The sequence below is a fragment of the Calidris pugnax genome, unplaced genomic scaffold (assembly GCF_001431845.1).
Source record: "Calidris pugnax isolate Ruff unplaced genomic scaffold, ASM143184v1 scaffold42, whole genome shotgun sequence".
NCBI lineage: Eukaryota > Metazoa > Chordata > Aves > Charadriiformes > Scolopacidae > Calidris > Calidris pugnax.
In genome coordinates, this window is record NW_015090920.1 from 4,798,784 (window position 1) to 4,811,334 (window position 12,551).

The 12,551-nt window shown below is 40.7% G+C and overlaps 1 protein-coding gene across 1 annotated transcript in view; it reads right to left on the minus strand.

Annotated features, from left to right (window-relative positions):
• LOC106892550 (methylmalonic aciduria type A protein, mitochondrial-like) overlaps positions 1-81 on the minus strand; it is a 5,235-nt gene extending 5,154 nt beyond the window's left edge. The window contains exon 1 of the mRNA XM_014949814.1: positions 72-81. The gene's annotated coding sequence lies outside the window, so the exon portion shown is untranslated. The remainder of the gene's footprint in view (positions 1-71) is intronic.
• Positions 82-12,551: the final 12,470 nt, after the last annotated feature.

Consider the following 12,551-nt stretch of genomic DNA (forward strand, 5'->3'; position numbering starts at 1 on the left):
TCCGATCTCGGCCTAGGCCGCCCCCTTCACAAAAAGCCGCCCTTCCCCAAGCCTTTACGGAAGAGGCTCACCCCCGGCTGCCACGACGCGCTCTCGGGGGGACAGGGCGGCCTCAACCGAGCCCCCGGGGTGTGTGGGGGGGGAACACCGGCCCCGCGGCCGCTCGATCGCCTCAGAGCCGGGCGACCGTTGGGAGGGGGGGGCACCGCCTTCCCGCCGCCGGAAGTGACGCCATCAGGCTGAGCCGGAAGGCGGGAAAGGGGAAACACCTCAGTAGGAAAATGGCGGGCAAGGAGGAGCTCGATGGGGAGCCACCGCCGTCCTCCTTGACCCCCCCCGGCTTTAAGGCCCGTTTTGGTCAGGGCTGAAGGAGGGGAGGGGTGGGAGGGGGAGGGATTGTTCGGTTCCAGGCCTCATTATGTGGAATGAGGGGAAGATGAAATTGTGCCTTCAGCAGTTAAAGACAAAACTACTTTCTGTTTTATAAACGGTTCATCAGCTGCACAGCCTCTCTGATAGGACCCTGAAAAAGCGTGTACATGTTTTAGGGCACTTTTCCTACAAGAACTGTTGACAAGGCTGCTGAGGTGTGGAAAGAAACAGTTAAAAGAGTCGCTTCTTGTTTTCCCCCCTCTCCTTCCCCCTCAAGTCCCTTATTTTGCTTTTTTCCAGTCAGAGATTATAGTCCTTGACTCTCTAATGACTTCTTTCAGTACTACTGGAATAGAGATGACAGGTCTCCTGAACACCACTATTCTATCACCTTTAATTTTATATTACTCTAACCTCATCCAAAAATAGGCAAAGTATTTCCTTAGAAGCTGGACCATATCCATATCTAGAGTCTCCTTAATCTACATTCTGTCATATTATACCATGCTCACCTTCCCCCTTATGGTCTTTTAATGTATGAAATAATGAATTTTGTTGGTCTTTATTACACGCAGCCCAGTGAATTTTGGTCAGACACTCTTTTTGTGCTTTCCCATCTCCAACATACAGAGTTCTCTTGGCTCATGTGTTCTTTTACCCAGTCATTATTAAATACTTCAGTAGCTTTCCACATCAGCATCTTGTTTCTTTTATTTATTTGTGTATTTCTTTTGGGGAAGGAGTTGTTTGTGGGGTTTTTTCATTTCAAATTTAAGTCATCTGCCTTTTTGTGTTCTCTCTGCTGCTTTTCTCCAGGGGTGGCAGAAAAGTAAAAATGTGCATCCTGTAGATACTCCATCATAGTCTGCAAACTTGTCCAAGATTTAAGGAAAATGATCTGGTTTAACCTCCTTAGTGCAAATCTACCCCAGATGTTAAAAGAGAACGGTACTGCTGGTTAGTCATGAAATGGCAGTCTTCCTTCAGAGCTGATACTAAATCAAACAACATATAAAGTATTGTGCCATGGAGAAAGGGTGCAGAGAGGCACAAATCTTCAGACAAAATGTGCAAAAGATTAAGTCATCTGCCTTTTTGTGTTCTCTCTGCTGCTTTTCTCCAGGGGTGGCAGAAAAGTAAAAATGTGCATCCTGTAGATACTCCATCATAGTCTGCAAACTTGTCCAAGATTTAAGGAAAATGATCTGGTTTAACCTCCTTAGTGCAAATCTACCCCAGATGTTAAAAGAGAACAGTACTGCTGGTTAGTCATGAAATGGCAGTCTTCCTTCAGAGCTGATACTAAATCAAACAACATATAAAGTATTGTGCCATGGAGAAAGGGTGCAGAGAGGCACAAATCTTCAGACAAAATGTGCAAAAGAATCCAAATCATTATTTTATAATAGAAAAAGAGCCTTCTGTAACTTCTCACAGGAGAAACAGTATTACCATTAGTGTCTTTGCCAAATTCCATCATGCAAATTTACATTCCGTCTAACTGGCTTCCCCTTGCAGTTTTAGTTGGATTCGTTCGTTCTTCCTTTCTCTGGCAGCAGCTCTGATCTCCCTGCTCCACCTGCCTCCTCTTTAAGAAGTCCCAAAGTAATCTTTATGCACATTATTATCACAACAATAATTAATACGTTCACAGACATAGTTATAAACAATGTGCTGCAAAGGCCAATACAAAGCTAACAATCTCTATGACCCAAATGAAATCACAAGACGACAAATAATTGATGAAATTAAATAAACTGCATTAGCTTGAAACTCACCAGCTTGTCCTTGAACGTATAAAGATGTATTTCTGTTAGGAACTCTCTATTGGTCTCTCCCTCCATACACTAAAAGGTTTGGCATGCCTACAGTCACCACTGGTTATAGTTACAGAATTATGAAATCCTTAACAAGAAGGAATTATTATTTCTTAGAGATGAGATTTTATTTCCTCAGTTCTTTCTCCCCCTGAGAGAACGGGAAGGGTGCTTAAGAAGGCTCTGTCATGCTCCCAAGTCCCTTATGCCTTATTGCCAAATGAACTTCTTATTCAGGAATACAAATTCAGTGGCAATTATGACTCACATTGCACTTAGAGCATAACACCCGACTGCTTTCACTCTCTCTCTCTTCCTGCAACAATTGTCCATTCTGCATGTAATAGTCCACCCTGACACTTGCAAACGCATGTTCTTGGCTAGTGGGATTGCAGCTAGGCTAGCGGTTTTATTGCTATTACAAGCAATCCAAGAAAAAAAAAAAAAAAAAGATATTTCTTAACTATGTGAGAAATTTTGGTTGGCACTAACACAGATCAAAGTTCAGCATCCAAACTCTCATCAGTATCCGTTCTGTGAAGGCTCCCTGCCTGTCCCCCCGCCCCCAGGAGCCAGCATCCCCTTTTTGGGGCTGTGAACCAGACCCATTGCCTCCCAAGGCACAGGAGAAACGAGGGGTCTCCTCCATTGCAACCTACAACAAACAAATGTCTGTCTGTGGCGAGGGTTAAATCCTACCTGCATATCAGGTTTAGCCAAGTTACAGCACAACTGCAGTGTCCCTGCCACAGGGCAAACTGAAATTATAGTGGCCACTGAATGACCAGTTCTCCTTTATTTTAGAGGACACCCCTCCAATTATGTCAGTTCTCACACAAGCAGAGAAGACTCAGACAATCTCCTCTTTCCAGCACAACCCTAAGGCAGGCAACTGATCACAGCCTTGTTTTCAGTAAAGAGCACTAGCCTTTTTAGTAAGAACCATCTCAGCAGCACGTTAGACAAAATACTCCTTCTGCCTCATCTTAAAAGATAATTGGGCATAAAAATGAAATAACAAACAACAGGAAGCACACTCACAGCTGGCCTCAGGTTTTGCATTCCCCGCTCAGGCAAGGAAACAGCACAAAAGAAGCAAATCTCCCCAAAGGCTCATTTACAACCAGACAAACACGTGTTTGCTGCGTACGGGCACTCGAAGGTTTTACTACAAAGGCCAGGACAGAGCAGGAAGTCAGCTCCCTGGCCAGGTCTGGAGACAAAAGCCTCACCACAGCTTTCCAGGTTCAGCAGCCTACAAAGAGGGGACGGGTCCAGCAGCTGAGCAGGTTCACTGGACTGGTGAGGAGCCATAAGGTCATCAGAGCTGCTAGAGCTGCCTGGGGAAGCTGGAAAAAGAAATTTGCTCTTTCAGCTTTGACTACAAAAGAGTATCTGAAGAAAGAGGAAAAATTAATCAACTACCATTGTTTATATTTGTGTAACATTTGTATAAACAAGGAAGCTGAAATTTCTTCACAAAACCTTACAGCAGTGACTTCAGCATTTTCTTCTTGGTATGAACTGAGCTATGATTGCACATGAGTGAGAAATGACATCAACCACGACAGGGAAGTTTTCTACTGCTTATGCACAAGTTTTTTAAATTGTTCATGACGAACTGCCTGATACAAAATGGCATATAAAGGGGACAGATAGAAATTATCTTTTCAGGAGAGCAATTATCTTTTCCGTAAATGTTCACATTTCTTAGGAAATAGAAATAAAATTATGGGCAAAATAGAAATAAAATTATGGACACCCCCCTGAACATTATTCATATAGACTACTGGTTGTAAAAGCAAGTTAAATAATGTTCTCCAAGACTGATTTGTTGTTAAAATTATAAACCTGGAAGGGCAAGTCACTTGCTAGCAAAATACTAATTTTTTTTCTTTCAATTAAGAAAGTATTTAAAAGCTTGGCTTAAAGACTGTGTTTTTCTCCATGGCCACCAATGACTCAGGATATCAAAATAATTCTTATGTAGTTCATTATGGCACAGCTGAAAAGGAAATTATTAATTGTCTCCTCCTGATTATTTTCAATACAGCAATGAAACCATAGCAAGTGTATTAGTAAACACAAGAAGTATAACATAATCTGGGATTTGGCTTTGTCAAGGCAACCTTGTTCCCAGCTACTTTTTGCTCAAGGAAAAGCTCGACTGGCTGTGATTTCTAAGTTCTATAGGAGTTGACAAGGACAGGAGCAAAGGACTGACATGCTGAAGTGACTAAATGCAATCCTCTTTCCCCCCACCCCAGTGGGCTAAAGATTTATGAAGCTGGTATGATATTAGCACAGCCTTCTACACTGAAAACTGAATACCTTAGTTCACAGGGTGAAGCATACACTGTGGCAAGGAATGAATGAATGATGAATGCATAGCTCATTTCACAACTTGAACATGAAGAGTAAAGACATGATCTTTCATGCATTCAAGTGTTTTCCCTGCATCTCCAACAGCATTGGTGCTCAGAGGTCTCTGCCTCAACATCCCTGTGCTTCACAAGCAGGTGACAACCACAATTGGTGGAAGTGAGATAGCGGGTAGAATCGTCCATAGGAACATAACATTGCAGCAAAACATAGCAAGACACATTTTTGGTTCCAGGATGATACTTTCAGCCAAGATAAAGGAGGAAGACCAAGCCCATGATAAAACTGATAATCTGGATTCAAGACCGAGATATAGGAAAAACCTAAGTGTTTCCGATTTGAACAAACCCATGGTATTAACAGGGAAACCTGTTTCCGAAGCGTCTTAAGCACGAGGCTGTCATGTGTCATGCAGGAAATTTCTCTTTCCCTGGTCATGTATGTGTGTGCATGCATGTTGTGTTTGCATGCTTACCCTCCAACATACCCGCAAAAGCAAGACTTCGGTCTCCTTACAACGCAAAAATTGTTTAGTGATTTAAATGTCCCATTTGTCCAGGCAGAGAACAAAGATTTTGCCAAGATTCAATGTTATACGATCAACCCCCCCAGAAACGTAGTAATACAACATTGTAAAAGGCTGGCAAACTCACTTAAAATGCTTGTTAAAAAGCAGCTTGGATCACATTGCGCATTGGTGCTTTATACCACAAAACACACACCTTTATGCTAGTACACTCTACGTTTACAAAGCCTATGCTAATGCTACGAAACACTGTGCCATACAATTAAAATGAAAAAAAGAATCTTTAAATAAAACAAAAAGGCAAGCACACAAGCACACAACTCCAAACAAAGTTATGACTATAACTGATGCAGCTGCAGGGGGAAAATTAGCATACAGAATATGAAAAGCAGTAAAATATTTGTTTCTAGCACCAGCTAATAGGGATCTAGAAAAGCACTGGGAATCTTTCTGTCCAGAAGTTTGTTATTTTTTATCTAATTGTTTTCCAAATTGGGCCCATGCTTGGAAAAGAATTCTATGTTCCAACAGCAACCCTCTCAATACATCATTTTATTATGTTGCAAGAAGCAAAGATGTTCCACCAGCACTTCTCCCCCTGCCCCCTTCTGTGGCAGTTCAGCATCAATACATTCTCTGAAATCTAGTGTTTATCTTTAGCACATAGAAATAAAATTGAGAAATCATGTGACTCTTGCCTTCAGGATCACTTACTTCTTCTGGCCAGAAGGGGAAGCTAGCGCTGTGTATTTTTGTCAGGCAGCCTGGATATATTCTGAACACAGAGGAATTCAGTATTACTTCATCATCACAATCATAAATCTACCCTGTTTGGCCATAGCAGACTTTTAACAACTCAAGGAACTTAAACACATGGAACATTAATTCAGAGTGCATTCAGTAGGCCCCAGAATGTAAAATATAAAAGTCACACCTCTGCCAGCATGAATTCCATCTGGGTTTTGTTTTGGAGAGTTACTCACAGAAGACTACCACCAAGTGGCTGTAACCCTAATTAGGAATCCTTTACAGTGAGTTTCTGACCTTCCAGCAGAATTTTGCTGTGCAATCTCTATGGCCATTGCAGTAAATCAGGGATCTCCACATAACACAGGACTTATGTAGGAATGTCATCTTATTTCCCACCCAAACCAGAAACAAATTACAAAATTACAAATTACATTTTAACCAGTAGTTCTGTTTCTGTGTTAGGACACCCAGTCAGAGTATCAGTGTGGGGACAAACTGAAAAATTCATGTGAAAGGTATGAAAAGCTGCCTTGTTGCATAAATCAGTGTTAAAGGACTTCATGTTTTATTGTGAGAATATATATGAGAATAAAGAGGTGAATACTGCAGATTTCTCCTCAGATGACTCATGGTCATCAGCATCCTTCATTCTTTTCAGACCAGATTCAACTGTGTTCATTTGATGTTTTGCAGTTTTAGTAGAGAAGATGACAGACCAAATGACTGACTTCTTCTGTTTTTCCTTTCTCAGCAACTATTCTGTTTGTGCTTCTTAGCATTACACAAACATCTGTTTATTTGATTAAAGCTAATCTATCAGCCATGTTAGACGGTCTTTTTCTCAAGAGCGCTGTGGAAAGAAACACCAGTAGCCAGATATCAAAAGCTGTATCTAGTTCTTTTCAATTTTTTTAGTTTTGTATCTATCTATATGTCCCTAATCTGGCCTAGACTCAGACTTTCTGCCCATTTCTGCTAGCAGCTGTACCAGCTTCCAGGAGAGCCCCAACTCTCAACTCCTCTCAGCCAAAGGCAGACTCTTCAAATTGTCAATGGATGAAACATTAAAAAGTGAACAAAGGAACATCCAAATACAAGGTTGCGTTACACACACACCATTCCTTGTCCTTGTTTGCCTTCAGTGAACAGAGGAACATCCAAATACAAGGTTGCCTTACACACACACACCATTCCTTGTCCTTGTTTGCCACTTGCTCCAGGAGAACATATTCTTAGTCCTATTTCCTTCTCATGTAACAAGACTGATAGCAGAATGCAATAAACAGAAGCTAAGTACTTCAATGAGTCACTGGTGGTAGAGGTCTGACAGGAGGCCTTACACGTCCGTTAGATCTTAAAAATGACCTAAAATGATGAGATAAGCAAAAATTGATAGTGTTGCATTAAAAGTATTCAAGCAGGCCTCCTTTGTTGAAGAGTCTCTTCCTCACCGCCATCCCTTTCTGCTGCTGACCTTTTGTACTTACTCTAAAAAAGAAGGAGTGCAGACTCAAAGGAGTAGAACAGCAGAGTTACTTGAGGAACGTGAAGCTTCTTTAATGATGAGATAAGCAAAAATTGATAGTGTTGCATTAAAAGTATTCAAGCAGGCCTCCTTTGTTGAAGAGTCTCTTCCTCACCGCCATCCCTTTCTGCTGCTGACCTTTTGTACTTACTCTAAAAAAGAAGGAGTGCAGACTCAAAGGAGTAGAACAGCAGAGTTACTTGAGGGCCCCTTCCATTCTTTAAGGGAAGAGATCTTGATTTTGTCTTTAAAAAAGCTTCTAATATTTTATACCACTGGGCTATAAAGAGTTATTTGTTAAAGAGCAACATCTTTAACCAAAAAAACCCCAAACTCCAAAGAAACAAGAAAATCTGAGCTCGAGTCAGCTCTTAAGCCACGTTTCAGATAGCCACATTTCACATGTCAATGACATTTCATCTCTTCTGTACTACTATTCAACTGAAGGAAAAGTAAACAGCCATTCAAATCCTCACTTTTGCTGGCATTCTGGAAAAACAGTTTTTCATGAGTTAAAGCCTCACAATCTGTCCATCTAATTGTGGAAAGCATAAAAATTCTGATGTCATCTCCTTAGAGTGAATCCATTCTTATAACTAAGCCTATGACAAGAATAAAAATGGCATCGACAGTCTGTTTTAATGACACTGTTTGTATCATTTCCAGTTGCAAAAGTACCATTTCTCCAAAGCCATTAGTGTACTGCCATTGTTAGCTGCCACTGTTTCTTCAGTCTTGCTGCTCTGAGAGTGAAGGCTCTGGGTAGGTTGCTGTTAGGAATATTGGTGAGTCTCAGGAGAAGCTCTTTTCCAGATGGTCTCCTATGAGGCATTCATACTCCAGCCGTTCCCAACGAACGTTAAATGCTATTAGCAGAACATGCTCTTCAGCAGAAATTGAGGTTTGTCACTAGGATAGCTGTGCAAGTCACTAAATCACTAAAAAAGCTGTAACTCATCTTCACTCTCCAGTCTTGCTGCTCTGAGAGTGAAGGCTCTGGGTAGGCTGCTGTTAGGAATATTGGTGAGTCGCTGTAACTACAGAGGCATATGGAACAAGGAGAAGAGGGGAAAAATATTCTTGCTCATTTTGTATTAAATCAGTCTGTCTCAACAGGCACAAAAATACAGTAAAGTGACAAAGGGATCCTCAACATCAGCATCTCTGACAGAATTCAGTTCTTAAATGTTCAGACCAAGCCCTAAACACTCAGCCACAGCACAGAGTGCAGAAGCATCCAAGAAGCCATCAAGGAAACATGTGCTATACCCAATATGCATTTTTCTAACCTGTTACTAGCAATCTCGTCTGTCTCAACAGGCACAAAAATACGCTAAAGTGACAAAGGGATCCTCAGCATCAGCATCTCTGACAGAATTCAGTTCTTAAATGTTCAGACCAAGCCCTAAACACTCAGCCACAGCACAGAGTGCAGAAGCATCCAAGAAGCCATCAAGGAAACATGTGCTATACCCAATATGCATTTTTCTAACCTGTTACTAGCAATCTCCAGTGACCAACTCTCCAAAACCTATCCAGATAACTTGTTACAGTGTTTGACTATCTTTACTTGATGGTTGGACTAGATGATCTGAAAGGCCCCTTCCAACCAGGGCAATTCTACGATTCTATAAATTTCTCCCCCTGCCCTCAGCATAAAACTAAATTTTATTCTCTGGAACAAACCTGCAGGTTTGTTGCAAAAATATGAGTATAAGCTAAAAAGGAAAGAGCATCCTTAGTGGTTCTAGTTGACCTATCTAGTCCCTGTATTTGCACTGTGGTTTATTCTTGATGCAGTGTTGGTTATCATATTTGTCCTTATTAAATAGCAAGCTATTTTTTTGGCCACAGTTACCTGTCTGAGTACCTCAAGGGCTTTAGGAGTCAATGCAAGTAGAAGAAAAGCTAGCCTTCATTTCTCATTTTTTCTGATCTTTGCTACAATTAATTAAAAAACAAAACAACCACCAGTCCCCCAAAAAAGACAAACACAAAGCTTTTCTCCCTTCTCACCCTCCACAAACTTCTAGTTACTTTTAACATCACAAATTGTCCATATTTTTTTTCCTAGAAGTCTGTGTGGCGTATATTTTATCATCTTCACATCAGAGAAGCTAGAAAAACCTGCAAAAGTTCCATAGTCAAAGCCCTTATTCTACAGGACAGGGACATTGCAGTAGTCTACATAAAATTAACTGGGCACACCACAAAAATAACTGTGCATTTAAACAGTTAAATCCGGTTTGGTTTCCTTAATGTAACATTAAATGCCATGAGAAATGGCAGGAAAAGCTCCTTAGCCATAAAATACAACTCCCCCAATCTCTTCATTTAAGAGAAGAGACAGGAGCCACTGACCAGAATCTTCAAAGACTTCCAACTGAACAAGTACAACCCTGATCTGATATTCTTTAGCAAGCAAAGCAGAACTGTGTCTGGAGGGGGAAAAAAAATAAATAAAAACCAAATCTTGTTTACATGTCACAAATCCATTCCTCTGACCTTTTCAGTTAATTTTAAATCATATTTATTTGCCATTACATTTTAGAACAGAACTTTTCATAAATAGCAATAGTAATACAGTGAGCATAGTAAGCTCTGGCAGGCAGTTTCCTCACTTGGTTCTCCCACCGCGCACACAGACACTCCTACATTACTTAAGGATGACTGCAGTGTCTCAGAAGCTCAGACAAGAGGGCAGCACGTATTTTAGTGGTGGTTATTTCTGAAAAGTTTATGATCAGCCTTTCTGGAAGAAGACTGCAAGTACAGACCTAATGCTAGTTATCTAACCACATGCTTTCTTAGTTCATAGATTCTAAATAACAAAGACCACATTTTAAAGTCTGACCTATAAAATAAAACTGTTTGTTCCTTGTGATCTATGAAAAAGGTGACAGCACATATATTTTTTCCATTGAATAAAGAGGAAAAGGAGGAAAAAAAAAAGTATCATGCAACTGTTGAAGGTCCCTCCCTGCCTTTTTTTTTTTAAACAGTCAGATGCTTGTTGGATAAGTATTTCAACTTACTTAAGGAAGAACAGTAAATACTTACAAAAAAACCCTCTACCCTTCGCTTTTAAGAATTTTAGTTTAAAAAGGTATCAAAGAAACAGAGTCAAAAAAGAAAAGGCAAGAACAAGAAAAGTTTCATCCAAGGGAATTATTTTTGCTAATTAGCGGAATTAATCTTTTCTGAAGATACAGTATTTAAGATTTTGGCTCAATTATGTCTCTAAGAGTCTTGGAATTAGGCCAACTTTTTCCTCCCCTCATTGCTCATTCTCACAAGAGCCTTATGAAAGCATCACGAGATGGATGAACGCATCAGGATTCCCAGAAAAATATGAGAGAACCCCGCTGTATTTCTAGTGGGGTGATAATCACTAAAGGCAACCAGAAGAGACAACATTTTGTATAAAGCAAATACATACGTAATTATAAAACAAAACCATTTAGGCTAGGCACTCACCCTACTTAAAAGGCTTGGAAACCACAGACTGGAAAGGCTGTTGCAAAAATGCAATTCTAAGAGGTATTATGAGAAGTGTTACAAGAAAGAAATGAAGTCATCATTTCACTGTACTCAGCTCTCCACTCAATAGCTCTGAAGTATCAGTGAGGTCTCAAGTAGACTACAGCACTGGTTTTCAGACACCTATGCAAACTGGAACCCAGAGGAAAGCTTCACCAAGTGTATTTAAAAGCGAAGAACAGCAACTAATTAAAATAATGAGATTTTTGACACAAGGAGAACTGAAAAAAGTAGGGGAAGGAGTGGGAACATACCTTTCTTCAAGACACAAGGTGTTATGAAGATTAGAGTGAGTGATTTACTATCACTCACTATCACTCACCCTATCACTATGATCACTGTCACTCACCCTATTGAAAGCAGACTGAAAAGCAATCAAGTCTCATTTGTAGAAAGGCAAATTCAAACCAACTAGTAGGAGAAACATTCTGACTACAAAGGTGGTTAAGAACTGGGACAGGGAGACTAAGGAGTCTCTAGGGAGACTGCAAAATACCTTCCATTTGAATTTTACTCAATCCCTATGCAAAGTCCTTCTGTCCCTACCACATACCACCTGAAAGTATGAATGATGCAGCCAGCCCATCACCTGACTGGGATTTACTGCACATACTTAACACGTGCAAAGCTCAAATACACTTCAGATGCTGCACTCCTAAAAGAATTTCTCTCATATCTTTATGTGCCCAACGTGTTGATTTGTTGCTTTGGTTTTATTTTAAAAAGTATTTTCCCTCCCCTCATAGCCTTCAGGCTTTTAGACCGATCTTTTTAAAGGCCAAAATTCATACTTCCTCTGAAGAAGACAGCATCTGTTCCACTGTGAGATCTCCCCCTGTTGCTGGGTCAGCTTTAGCCAGCAGGAAACAAGGAGCAAGTCCCTCCAGATTTTTCCCTTTCCTCACAGGTGGTCTACAGAGGCAGAAGTCATTTTGGGGGAAGTGGCAGGGAAGGAAGTGAAGCAGATCCCTGTACACCCCCTCCCCAGATAGCAGAACTATTATTTCTCACCTTTTTTCATCCAGCTGTCCAGGAAAGAAAACAAAACAAAACAACAACAAAAAACCAAACACAACTCGCCCCCAAAACCACAAGAGATCATCACATGGCCCTGACATTAAATTTGGATATTTCCAAATCGTTGTACCATGTGAGTATTAGTTCCAACCTAGCCTGGGTTTGATTTTACACGTTTCATTTTGTGTACCAAACACCAGTCTCACAACTTGTTTCTTAACAAGTCCATTATCACTTTGAGAGGTGCCACAGTATATCTAAAGAATAGAAGTACCTATGGAGCAGAAGAATTCCAAGACCACGTAAAGACCTGGTCCCTGTACAACTGCTGTGCCAGTTAGTAGCTAGTGGGTGCTCTAAAAATGGGACTGGGCTCCCATTTTTCAGGTATAGTAATTTCAGGTACTCTACTATTTTGAAAGTCAGAGAAAATGCATACACAGCTCCCAAGAGGTACTGCTAGAGAACAGCAACAAGCATAGTCAGCTCCTGCAATCATCACAGACTGTTATCTTCAGACCTGCCCGCCTTTGAAAAGTGACTAAAGTGACTAAAGAGTGGAAACACCACGCACAACAATCCCACACTGAGCAAAGAAAATCACTATTCTCTATTCTCATAG